We start from the raw sequence: 14,995 nt of genomic DNA on the forward strand, positions 1-14,995 counted from the left end.
TTTTTTATTCGGGACACGAAATATTGCGCTATGTTAAGCAGATCGCCAAGTGATTTATGTAGAAATCACCCTACAATGAGGTCGGTCAAAACTTTATGTGCTAATGGATGCGAGAGAAGCGATATATAGATCACTCTCCGAAAGCAATACCGCATGAAAAGAAAATAGGTAACGATCTCGTCTTTACCAAGAATCCATAAAAATTCTCAAGGTATCAAAGACTTTCATCGATCAAACTAAAAAGAAGTAAAAGATGGAACCACACTCAAAAGCTCCTTTCATCCATAATTTCAATCACTTAATTTTGCGGATTTGGATTCTTATCCTATCGACGCCCTAAGTCCATTGTTATTAGAAAGAAATTAGGCCTCTAACTTGTGATTCAAAGAAAATATCAAAAGAATGGAGTAGAAGAAGAGTTAGAACCAAAAACAAGCCAAAATTAGCAAAAAAAAAGCATTCTGCCTCACTGGAAATCGATTTCCCTCTGTAGGAAATCGATTTCCTGCCTGCAAAATTCAAATTTGGCGCAAAAAACAGAGTGGAAATCGATTTCCCTCTGTAGGAAATCGATTTCCTGCGCGCAGTTTTTCAAAAATCAGCAAATAGAAGCATGAAACCTTGTTTAAGCAAAACAACAAACACCTTATGATCTCATACATCAATGTGCACGAATTTTCCCTCAATTCTTCACCAAAAGGGACCAATATAGCACCAAAGGTGCATTACATACAAACAATAATAGATCACATCTTTGATTATGGAAAAGGATATAGAATTTTACCAAATCTTGCACAAACTTGGATCCACTTCAAGAACACACCAACACAAGTCTTGATCTAGCAACAATTGAAGAAAAAGAGAGATGGATGATGGTTTAGCTCAAAATTAGTGAGGTTCAAAATGTAACTCACTAACTTTATGAAAGAAAAGAGAGCTTTGAGTGAATTTGGTAGGGATGAGGAGAAAAATTGCAAGAGTTTATTTGGCTCTTCAAGCTTGTAAAATAAAGAGGTGAAGGCCTCTATTTATAGAATTGGAGAGAGAGGTGTGGGCAATTTGGTAATTATTCAATTGGTAATTAATTTGGTTTTAACTTGGTAAAGTGGGGTTAAAATGAGGTTAATGAAGGAAATTAATTTGTGGTGAGGTGGAATATTGGTAAATGGTAAAGAATAATCAAGGAAATGTGTTTGGTGCCAAAATGATGTCATGCTTCCCTCTTTTTTTTCAAATTTCGTTTCAGGAAATCCATTTCCCATATGGGTAAATCGATTTCCATAACCAAATTTTCAAAAATTTGTTTTCTTGCACTTGTTTGATTTTTGCCTGATCTTTTACCTGTAAGATATAAACAAAAGAGACAAAATACATGTTTTTGGATTTTGGTTAGTATAAAACAAATAAAATACTAGAAATGCTTGATGATTCCCCTCAGAGATGATCACAGTATCAAGAATAGAACTTCACAATGGTGCCCTTGATTCATGATTAAGATGCAACCAATGTATGATCTTAGGGTCAAAAATTGGGGTATGACAGATGCCCCTATTTAAGTTTCTTCGATCCGGAGATGCGATGATTGTAAATCTTCGTTTTGATGAGATTGAAGAGACTTAAATATATAAATACACAATTTTTTATCCTAAGATGTAATGCAATGTTTAATGAATGCATTTGATGATGATGAAACAAGACACCACTGGGGAGGAAAAGAAACTCCACTGGAGAAAACAAATGTCTTGCGGGAAGAACTCCACTGGGGAAAACAAGACTTTGTTGGAGAGATGAAATTTTGCTGGGAAAAGAAACTTCGGTGGGGAAAACATTTCGCACCAGAGAGGTTAAAGCACCACCTTTCATTGGGGATGAGAAAACACACCGACTTTCAAAGAAGGTGGAGAAGGAATGTATCCTCTTTCACTGGGGATGAGAAAGTATATCGCCTTTCACTGGAGAATCAAAATACCAATCCTTCATTTGGAGATATAAAGAGAAAATACCATCGTTCCACTGATGATATGAATACATCGACGTACCACTGACGTTGAAATATAACATAATACACCAACATTCCACTTGAAGGTGAGCTGCCAATGTTCCACTGGAAGTAGAAAAGGGATATACCGTCGTACCACTGACGATAAAATATACCAACGTTCCACTGAAGGTATATAAAAAAAATACATCGACGTGCCACTAACAATGAAGATGACAAGATACACCAACGTTCCACTGAAGGAGAGCTACCAACATTCCACTGGAGGTAGAAAAAGAGACATACCGTCATACCATTGACGATAAAATATGCCAATGTTCCACTGAAGGTATGAATAAAAATACATCGACGTACCACTGACGATGAAAATAAAAGGATACACCAACGTTCCACTGAAGGTAAGCAACCAACGTTCCACTGGAGGTAGAAAAAGAGACATACCGTCGTACCATTAACGATAAAATATACCAACGTTCCACTGAAGGTATGAATAAAATACATCGACGTACCACTGACGATGAAAATAACAAGATACACCAACGTTCCATTAAAGGTATGAATAAAATACATCGAGGTACCACTGACGATGAAAATAACAAGATACACCAACGTTCCACGGATGGTGAGCTACCAACGTTCCACTGGAGATAGAAAAGAGATATACCGTCGTACCATTGACGATAAAATATACCAACATTCCACTAAAGGTATGAATAAAAATACATCGACATACCACTGACGATGAAATATAACAAGATATACCAACGTTCCACTGAAGGTGAGCTACTGTCGCTACCGCGAAAAATGGATCAGAGTCGCCACTAATATATTTATCCCATCGAGGGAAAGGAATACCAGGAAACCTAACTCAGAATAAGAACAAGGTCTTTCGACCAGAGAATAGGGTACGGGAGTCAGTTACGCAAGGGGAAGGTGCTAGCACCCCTCACGCCCATCGTACTCGATGGTATCCACCTATGTTTGTTGCTATCTAAAGGGTGTCTAATGTCTAAACCTAAATGCGAATGAATGCAAAAGAAATACGGGGAAAAGAAGGAATTATTTACAAGTGTGTTCGCTTAGGCCCCGCAACCCAATGCCTACGTATCCTTTTCAGGAATCAGAACGACCGTAGTTCGGCTCCATAGTTTCCATTTGTTTTGTGTTTTTTAGTTGAACAGAGGTTAAGGTCATAATCCACGATGCTCGACCTTTGGAGACTTATACGCCTATTTTTGGAAAGGACTTAACTTGTTCTTAAGCAGAATGAACTTTGGTTTGTGTTTTTTATGTAACTACATGATGAACAAAACCCAATACAAGGTTTCGCACCACTTCGTCACTTTGTTTTAATTCGAGCCTTTATTAAATGTTTTAAGTGTTTTTGGTTGAGTGTTTTTTAAGGGGAATTTATTTGCGATTAGAATCACATAAAATGTATAATGATCGAGAAGCAGATTAGGGAATGAATCCCACTCACTTCTATCCCATTATATAATGTTCAAGAAGCAGATTAGGGAATGAATCCCACTCATTTCTATCCCATTAATTAATGTTTGAGAAACAGATTAGGGAATGAATCCCACTCATTTCCCTCCCATTAAGTAGTGACCGAGAAACAGATTAGGGAATAAATCCCACTCATTTCTATGCCACTAAGTGATTGAGAAACAGATTAGGGAATAAATCCCACTCATTTCTCTATCACTTTCTTAATGTGATTCGCCTCTTTATTTATTAGTGTTTTAAAGTTGAAAAAGAAAAAAGAATGAACAAAGGGGAACTAACCTATTCTCTACTCTAAGTTATTCTATTCTAAAAGTGGCCCTAAGGTCAAGGATAAGGGATCTCTACCTATGTTATCATGCATAGATTACAACCTAAGTTGTTCTATGTGACTAATCTTAATGAAGATTGAAGTCACCTCCCTAAGGGAACATGGTAAGCATATAGTAAGAGATAAGAAAAAGCAACAAGCAAGGTAGGTGACTTAATGAAGTCCCTAACCAAGTCTACTCCTATGAGAGACTACACACAATGAATCCTAAGAGAAAACAATCCACAAAAGGTGGAGGAAGAACAAACAATCGTCGCCTCTTAAACTAACAACAATCAAAGTGTATAAGAAGAGGCAAAGCACGAGAAAGAGGGAAGAAAACCCTAGGGCAGTAGAAAACCAAGGAAATTAGTGTCCTAAATCAAACACAAAAGCATCATTACATCTCACAAAAATATCCACAAAGAGTTACCAAAGTATCGCATGGATCGTTACTTAACAATTAGCAAACATGTATCAATTAGTCAAAACAAAAAGCGAATGAAAACATGAGCTAAACTTGAGGTCAGTAGCATATTAATTCTTTTATAGGTCTAAAACCTCATACCAATCCTTGTTAGTCAACTAGCTTGAGGCAACACAAAGTTCTAACAAAACTAGACAAAACTAGGTCAAAACTAGCTAGTAAATTCAAATTGTGAATGAAGTTAGAAAGATGCAATCAAATGATGGAAGTCGGTAGCTAATAACCTCTAATAGGTGTCTAAACAATCATGGAATCAAGTCAAGAAGTCTCATACAAAATTATAGGTCATTTGGACAAGTTTTGATACAATCGTTAGCCAAAAGCGAGTTATTTACATGTGAGAAAGAAAAATCAAGTAAAATAAGAAGACACGATTTAAAAATCTAATTCCAGGTCTTAGGACCTCTAAACATCCCTAATTATATGTACAAAAGTATCTAAGGCCATTGCATAAATGCAAAGCAAATTATAGATCAAATTCACATGGTTATCCGTTTAGAAACGCACATTAGTCGGGTATAGAAAACCTAATGAAAACCTAACCAAATCATGGAATTGGACTTTCATTTTTTACACACAATATGGTATATGAGGCTACTGATATCACTCAAAAAATGGCAACTAAATTCTATTCCTAGGGCATTTAACCAAATTAATTTGCAAAACATATCAAACTTAAAAAGAGAATGAACATATGTGAAGAAAAGATTTATTAAAAATAGTAAACTAAATCACAAAAATCTACCAAAATTATGAAAATTATCTAAACACAAAATTCAATCTAAAATATATTTTTATTTATTTTTTATTTCATGGGAAAATGATTTAGCAAGCAAAAATTTGAAGAGGAAACAATTTATAACACAAAATGCAAATCTGTTTAGAACTAGGGGTGTGAAAGTAAAAAGAAAATGAACTAATTCTATTCATTGGCGCTAAGGCCCAGACAAGAGGGGGTGTTGAGAGTATTGCGCTGAGGCCCAATATATCACGTGGTCCATACTGTTTTATTATTCCATTTTTATTTCATTTTCCTTTTATTTATTGTTTCAGCAAATAACGTGACACAAAGAAAAAACCAGGACATAAAATCAATGGGTCAAGCCACAATTAAAACGCTACGTGACAAAAAAAAGATTCCAACCACTCATAAGCTTACACGCTGCATACCTAATCATATGGATAAGGACAAGAATTACCACTCAAGGGAAATGAGCCAACAACAAACTGCCACGTGGGCTGACGGAGGGAGGTAGCAAGCAAACAAACACAGACGCCGGAGCAGAGCTCCGGTCGTCTTCTCCGGCCACACCACCGGCGGAGACCTACCAAAATTTCCATAATTGAAAAACGCTACAACCGCTCCACTAGGTTTTCTCCGCTAAGTCCAAATCCGGGCTCGAAAATCAGTTCTAAGTCCTCCATCATCAAAACAGAAAGTGATTCATGAAACCCTAACCTAGTGAAACTCCATTAAAACGCTTCTGAATAATGCAATCTTACTCAAACACGCACGCTCAACCCAAATATCTTATTCAAAATCAACAAAAGCTAGCAATCAATCCTATTCAAACATGAATCAAGGCCGGCAAGAATAAGATGCAACATACAACACCAAGAACATGTAGCCAATGCTCAACCTCCCGGTGTAAGGAGCTCTCACCAGATGCATATGCCCTAGCCGAAATCTAATCATGCCGAGGAAGGTTCGGAACTGACTTACTTGTTTGACGAACGTACCATCGAAAAAACGCCAGAAACTCTACACAATACTTCCTTTCTTGATGATGAAGATGATGCGCACCGATCTTTCAACTATTGAGAAATAAACTCAATATCCCTTGAATCTTGCAGAAGCTCATGAGATTATGCAGTGGCTAAGATCTCCTTCACGTCGCGGCGAGAAAAGATGGTGATGAAAGCCGGCGGACTGTTAGGTGATGACCTCCTTGTTTCATGGCGCAGGAGGGAGAGTATCAAGATGATGAATGAGGGGATAAAGGTGAGGACGGTTCGGTTGTGGTGGTTAGAGGAGATTGTTAGAGTTCTTGTTATGATTGTTGCAAGAAGAGAGAGTGAAGGTGAGAAGGAAGTTGAAGATGCTGGCCATGGTTGTTAGGAAGATGAAGTTTCTAAAAGATGGTTGTTATGATGGTGAGAGTGAATGAGAGAGAATCGAGAAGTTTGAAAGCGGAAAGAAGAAAAAATGAGAGAGAGCCCATCGTGAAAGTTCTTGTTGTTGTCCGCGCGGAGAGAGAAAGATATTCTCTAGCCTTTTTCGTGTTTTCTCATGAGAAAAAGAGAACCAACTTTTGTGTGGTCTCATTCTGAGTTTTCTTCTTCATCTTATGCTATTGTGGGGTCCTTTTTGTGAGAGAGAGGCAAGAGATTGTGTTGTTGTGTGATAGTTGTAGTGTGGGGTCCGATTGGAAAGACAAAATGGAGACCTCCCCATATCAAATTGCTGTCATCATAAACTTAGTCCACACATCTTTGAAAATGCTCTTTTCTTTTTGCATGGCTTTTGTAGTAACCTCTTTTGAATTTGCATGATGATGAGTTTTTGTATGGCTAAAAAAGGGGTAGCACATGTGGTGAGTTATGTGCATGGATTAATGCCATTAGTTCTACAATATTCTCTTTTCTCCTTTTTTTATAAGGATGGGCCTTTCTTAATACAAACAAATTGGTATAATGGGCCAAATTCATAAGGTGACTTTGCCTTTAACCATGATACAAATTGGTACAATCAACTCTAACTGAAGATAGTCAAACTTGGTCAACACTTTAATTTCGCCGCTTTTCACAACTTCTTAGTTTATGATGATATATCTTGATTAATTCTCCTCAAATATCGCAACTGTCAATACCAGCCACAATTTTGATCAAAGCACTGAAAAAGTCTATCATTAACTTTATTGCTCCAGATGAAATTCTTGAACCATAACCCTCCAATTCAACTTTAATCAACTATTAGCCAATGAAATCAAGTGAGTAACTCCAAATGGAACTCCCGAGCACCTCATACCATGTAATTATCTCTTGATTAAAAATTGACCAAAAAGTAAACAAGGTTGACTTTGGTCAAAGCCCTAATTTGGAAATCCTGATGAACCTGAGGATTGTGCCTTTCTAATCAGATTTTTGACTAGGAGAGGATGAAATTCTGATTTTAAGAGTACGTCAATGGAAATGATCCTTTTCAATAAGACCTCGAATCTGATTCTTCTTAGCCAAGAATTTTCTCAACCTCAGTCACTCTTTGTCAATTTTCTTGAACAGTAACTGTGATATGAATGAATGTATCAAATGAATGACCCACATGAAGTATGCACATGGATGTGATATGAAAGCCAATTGGGGAATAAATAAGTGGGCAAATTTTGGGGTGCAACAGCTACCAACGTTCCACTGGAGGTAGAAAAGAGATATATCGTCGTACCACTGACGATAAAATATACCAACGTTCCACTGAAGGTATGAATAAAATACATCGACGTACCATTGACGATGAAAATAACATGATACACCAACGTTCCACTGAAGGTGAGCTACCAACGTTCCACTGGAGGTAGAAAAAGAGACATATCGTCGTATTATTGACGATAAAATATACCAACATTCCACTGATGGTATGAATAAAATACATCGACGTACCACTGACGATGAAAATAACAAGATACACCAACATTCCACTGAAGGTGTTCTACCAACGTTCCACTGGAGGTAGAAAAGAGATATACTGTCGTACCACTGACGATAAAATATACCAACGTTCCTCTGAAGGTATGAATAAAATACATCGACGTGCCACTGACGATGAAGATGACAAGATACACGAACGTTCCACTGAAGGTGAGCTACCAACGTTCCACTGAAGGTAGAAAAAGAGACATACCGTCGTACCATTGACGATAAAATATACCAACGTTCCACTGAAGGTATGAATAAAAATACATCGACGTACCACTGACGATGAAATATAACAAGATACACCAACGTTCCACTGAAGGTGAGCTACCAACGTTCCACTGGAGGTAGAAAAGAGATATACCGTCGTACCACTGATGATAAAATATACCAACGTTCCACTGAAGGTATGAAAAAAAATACATCGTCGTACCACTGACGATGAAATATAACAAGATACACCAACGTTCCACTGAAGGTGAGCTACCAACGTTCCACTGGAGGTAGAAAAAATGACATATCGTCGTACCATTGATGATAAAATATACCAGCGTTCCACTGAAAGTATATTAATAATACTTTGCCTTTCTTTTCAAGGATTGAGGGTGCAAACACAAGTGCACAATCTCAACATCCATCATCCAGCGGCCAAAATTCAATCCATGACCGCCCCTTCGGGTTTTCAGTCCACCGAGACGCTCTTTTTTGCCTAAGCCGCCCTTTCGGGTTTTCAACTTAGCAAGCTGTTCTTTTATTATATTTAGGCGAAGTATTTATTGACTACATCAGCATTCACGGGACGTGGGAGCTCATCTCCATCCATAGTTGCAAGAATTAATGCACCGCTAGAGAAGGCTTTCTTAACAACATATGGTCCTTCAAAATTAGGAGTCCACTTGCCTCTTGAATCGGAGGTGAAAGACAGGATCCGTTTGAGCACGAGGTCGCCTTCTCTGAATACACGAGGTCGAACCTTCTTTTCAAAAGCTTTCTTCATTCTTTTCGGGTACAGTTGACCATGGCATAAAGCCGTCATTCTTTTTTCTTCTATCAAATTCAATTGATCAAACCTGCTCTGACACCACTCAGCCTCAGATAACTTGGTTTCCATTAAAACTCTCAACGATGGAATCTCAACCTCAATAGGGTGCACTGCTTCCATACCATCAACCAAAGAAAAGAGAGTTGCCCGGTTGAAGTACGAACAGATGTACGGTACCCATGCAAAGAAAATGGGAGCATCTCATGCCAGCCCTTGTACGTAACGACCATCTTTTGAACAATCTTTTTAATAATCTTATTTGCTGCTTCAACAACTCCATTCATCTTTGTCCTATAAGGCGAAAAGTTGTGATGTTCAATTTTGAAACTTTCATACAGTTTTCTCATCATACTGTTATTCAGATTTGAGTCTTTATCAATAATGATCTTGCTTGGTACACCATATCGGCAGATGATGTTATTCTTGATAAATCTGACCACAACTTGCCTTGTCAAATTAGCATATGAAGCAGCTTCTACCCATTTGGTAAAGTAATCGATTGCTACCAGGATGAATCGATGTCCGTTCAAATCCTTGGGTTCAATCATGCCAATCATATCAATACCCCACATAGAGAAAGGCCATGGAGAGGAAATAACATTGAGAAGTGTCGGAGGCACATGAATATTATCAACATACACTTGACACTTGTTTACAAACTTATAACAATCAGATTCCATTGTCAACCAATAGTAACCTACTATAAGCATCTTTTTAGCCATCGAATGTCCATTGGCATGAGTACCAAAAGAACCTTCATGAATTTCATGCATCAACATGTCTGCTTAGTGTCTATCCACGCATCTGAGCAGGACCATGTCATAATTTCTTTTATACAAAACATCCGCATTGATGAAGAAACAGCCAGCCAATCTCCTCAAAGTTTTCTTATCCTTATTTGATACCCCAAGTGGGTACTCTTGGGTCTGAAGGAAATGCTTAATATCAAAATACCAAGGCTTCTCATCTGTTAATTCCTCAACTGCAAATACATGAGCAGGTCTATCAAGACGTCTGATTGTAATCTGAGGCTCCTCATTATGGAAATTTACTTTGTACATGGAAGACAACGTGGCTAATGCATCAGCCATCTGATTCTCATCTCGAGGTCTGTGGTCGAATTCAACTTTGTTAAAGAATGTCAATAGCCTTCTGGCGTAATCTCTGTAAGGGATCAAGCCAGGATGACGCATTTCCCATTCTCCTTTAATCTGATTAATCACAAGCGCAGAATCTCCATAAACATCAAGAATCTTAATTCTCAGATTAATGGCTTCTTCAAGTCCCATGATGCAAGCTTCATATTCAGCAATATTATTTGTACAATCAAAACATATCCTTACAGTGAAAGGAATATGTGAACCTTGAGGAGTGATAATAATGGCACCAATACCATGGCCACGAACATTAGAAGCTCCATAAAAAATTAAACCCCATTTGGATCCAGGCTCTGGTCCTTCTTCTGGCAATGGTTCATCCCAATCTTGAGCTCTCAAATACATTATATCTTCATCCGGGAAGTACATTCTGATAGATTGATGATCATCAATTGGTTGGTGAGCGAGGTACTCTGCTAACACACTTCCTTTCATAGATTTTTGAGCTCGGTATTCAATATCATATTCAGATAGCAACATTTCCCAGCGAGCAATCCTTCCGGTAAGGCAGGTTTTTCAAATATGTACTTAATTGGATCCATTTTGGAAATCAATAGAGTGGTGTGACTCAACATATACTGTCTCAGCCGGCGAGCGGCCCACACCAAAGCGCAACAAGTTTTCTCAAGCAGCGAGTATCTTGTTTCGCACTCGGTAAACTTTTTGCTAAGGTAGTATATTGCATACTCTTTTCGACCAGACCCGTCATGTTGACCCAACACACATCCCATTGAATTCTCAAGCACTGTGAGGTACATAATCAGAGGTCTTACTTCAACTGGAGGAAGAAAAATGGGGGGTTCATGCAGATATTCTTTGATACTATCAAAAGCTTTCTGACAATCTTCATTCCACACACATCCCTGATTTTTCTTTAACAACTTGAAAATTGGCTCACAGGTAGCAGTCATATTGGAAATGAACCTGGAGATATAATTCAAACGTCCGAGGAAACCTCTCACTTGTTTCTCAGTCTTTGGTGCTGGAATTTCCTGAATTGCTTTGACTTTATCAGGATCTACTTCGATTCCTTTCTGATTGACAATGAAACCCAATAATTTTCCGAAACGGACACCAAAAGTGCATTTGTTTGGATTCAGGCGGAGACGATACTTTCTCAAACTCTGAAATAACTTTAAAAGATCCTCCATGTGCCCCTCTTCTGACTGGGACTTGGCAATCATGTCATCCACATAAACCTCAATCTCTTTATGCATCATATCATGGAAAAGAGTGGTCATGGCACTCTGATACGTCGCGCCAGCATTATTCAACCCAAAAGGCATTACTTTGTAACAGAATGTTCCCCAGGGCGTAATAATTGTTGTTTTTTCCATGTCTTCAGGTGCCATCTTAATCTGGTTGTATCCTGAGAAACCATCCATGAAGGAGAAAACCTCAAACTTTTTCGTGCTATCTACCAACATGTCAATGTGAGGTAGAGAAAAATCATCTTTCGGACTGGCTTTATTTAAATCTCTATAATCAACACACATGCAAACTTTTCCGTCTTTCTTCTGAACAGGCACAATATTGGCATTCCATTGAGGGTATACAGAAGTGACAAGGAAACCCGCATCTATCTGCTTCAAGACCTCGTTTTTAATCTTCTCCGCCATATTTGGATGACTTCTTCTTAGCTTTTGCTTGATAGGAGGGCATTCAGGTTTTAACGGCAAACGATGCTCCATAATATCTGTGTCCAACCCAGGCATATCTTGGTAGGACCACGCAAAAATGTCAACATACTCTTTAATAAGCTCTACAATCCTCTTCTTAATATCTTGATCAAGCAGTGCCCCAATCTTGACTTCCTTCTTATCCTCTTCAGAACCCAAGTTGATGACTTCTAGAGGCTCTTTATATGGCTGAATGGTGTCTTCCTCGTGCTCAAGCAGTCGGGAAATCTCATCGGGAATACATTCATCACTTTCTCCTTCTGCTTCATACACAAGACACTCGAAGTTAGGAGAAGGTGCAGGGTCATTACTTTCAATGGTTTTATTGATTAATCTGCACAAGTGATTTTCAAGAAAAGGAAAGATATATGCAAACATGTAATCGTGCAAATTATGGCAAATGAAAACATATTTTTAAGGTTTTTTGTGTTACCATTTTCCAGAAAAAGCAAAAAGATAAAAAAAGCATATATATGCAGAAACAAAATGACTTTTATTGATGATTTTAATGTTTGAAACAAACAGGAAAAAGCCCCAACAACTTCACTTTCATCTTGGGCAGAATGAAAGGATTTTTGAAAAACATAAAAACAAATTACTTTGAAACATGAGTACAATCAGGAACATCAATGGTGATCCAGTTCTTGATCATCTTTCCATGGGTCACAAAGCTTGGCATCTCTGGTTCTGATCCATCTTCGATAATAGCATCCACCTCTGGAGGAGTCGGATGTAGGTACCCAGCACCATGAAATATCTCCTGATAAGGGCGAAAAGCAGATTCTGGCTTTACCACAGACTTGTCTGAGGCAGAAAATCCCAGACCAGTCCTATTCTTGTTCTCTTGCAGACTCACCACTTGTCCCCATACTCCTGAATGTCCATTCTGAACCACCAGCTGAGCATCTTTGAAAGAGGCAATGGAAGCTTCATCCTTCTTGAATTCATCATTAACAGACAGGGCTTGGAATGCAGTTCCAATGACTACTTCATCAGCCTCTATGGCACGGAATGAAGAAAGATGACTAATCAGTAAAGCTTGTTCTCCATTCACGACAACCATCTTTCCATCTTTCACAAATTTCAACTTCTGATGAAGAGTCGAAGTAACTGCCCCAGCTTCGTGGATCCATGGGCGTCCCAACAAACAACTGTATGCAGGAAAAATGTCCATCACTTGGAAAGTGATCTTGAAGACAAACGGTCCAACACAAATGGGCAAATCAACTTCCCAAACTACTGACTTCTTCGATCCATCAAAAGCCTTCACAATCACATTGCTATATCTCATTGGTGTGCCTCCATAAGACAACTTAGCAAGAGTGGATTTCGGCATAACATTCAGCGATGAGCCAGTATCGATCAACGCATTAGACACCGAGTCCTCTTTGCAACTGACAGAGATGTGCAAAGCCAAATTATGATTTCTTCCTTCCTCAGGCAAATCTTCATCACTGAAGCTCAAATTGTTACACACAGTAATATTACTCACAACCCCATTAAACTGATCCAATGTCACATCATTATCCACAAAATCTTGATCAAGTATCTTCATCAAAGAATCCCTATGAGCAGGAGAACTCGTCAGCAGTTTCATTATGGAGATCTTGTACGGAGTACGATGCAACTGATCCACAATCTTATAATCACTCATCTTGATAAGCTTCAAAATCTCACCCATCTCCTTTCCTGAAGACGACCCATCATTCACTTTTGTCGCATCATTAATATTCACAGGCACTTGAGTATGATTCCTTTGGACATTCACAACTGCTTGGGGCTGAGTAAAAACTCGTCCACGTCTAGTCACTCTACTAACATCTGCTATATTCTCAACAGAAGACAGAGGCTTAATCTCGACTTCTTTTCCACTTTCCAGCATGGTTGCATTGTATTGGTAGGGTACAACTTTTTCAGAGTTATAAGGTACAGATCCAGGCAAACATATCACAAGAGGCTCTACAGCAGCTTTTCCATAATAACCAGTCTCTATGCATTCTGGAGTTTCAAAGTATGGCTCAATCACATTGACATCATCTTCATCTCTGTCTCTCGGAATCTAAATGAGCCCTTGATCCATCATCTCTTGTAAATCTCTTCTCATAATATAACATCCTCGAGGATTGACTGAACAAATCCTACAAGCAGCATGATTATGCTCATAATGAATATATTCACACAGAGTGGCATGCATCTCTACCAATGATCCTCTGATGTGTTCCACACGATAAACCTTATACTTCCCAGGGCATCCATACACCATGTTCACAGCAGATGCTTCATGAGTCGGCAATGGATTATTCTGCACATTTGGTCCAACATCACGGAAGGAAAGCATACCAGAACGGACCAATCTCTGAACTTCATTCTTTAGAGGCCATCAATTCTCTAAGTAATGCCCAGGAGCATTCTGATGAAAAGCACATGTGGCATCAGCTTTGTACCACCAAGGGAGTTTCTCTGGAACAGGAGGTGGTGATCTTGGTTGAACCAACTTCTTATGAATTAGAGCAGGATACAATTCTGTGTATGTCATGGAGATAGGATCAAAATTAACTCGAGGATATGGATTCCGCCTCGCTGGTTGTTGATTAACATGAGCTACAGGCACTGAATTCACAACGGGAGTCACTGACGCCACTTGTTGAGGTTGACTTCTGGATCGACTATTCCTTCCATGAGAAACAGCATTAGCATCTGATTCCTTCTTCTTATGGAAAGAAGAACCATACTTCTTTGCACCACCGGATGGATTATCATTCTGAACCAGACGACCTTCTCGCACAGCTTCTTCAAGTCTAACACCCATCCCCACCATTTCAGTGAAGTCTACAGGAGCACTTGCAATCATCTTCTCATAGTAAAATGGGCCAAGAGTCTTCAGGAAAATCTTAGTCATCTCTTTCTCTTCCATCTGATGGATTACTTGGGTGGCAACCTCACGCCATCTCTGAGCATATTCCTTAAAGGATTATTTTTCTTTCTGCATCATAGCTCGCAGTTGATCTCGATCAGGAGCCATGTCCATATTATACTTGTATTGCTTCACAAACGCCTCAGCTAAATCATTAAAAGTGCGAATACGGGTGCTATCAAGACCCATATACCACTTAGAAGCAGCTTCA

This window comes from Vicia villosa, unplaced genomic scaffold, assembly GCF_029867415.1.
Source record: "Vicia villosa cultivar HV-30 ecotype Madison, WI unplaced genomic scaffold, Vvil1.0 ctg.002903F_1_1, whole genome shotgun sequence".
In the NCBI taxonomy this organism is placed as follows: domain Eukaryota; kingdom Viridiplantae; phylum Streptophyta; class Magnoliopsida; order Fabales; family Fabaceae; genus Vicia; species Vicia villosa.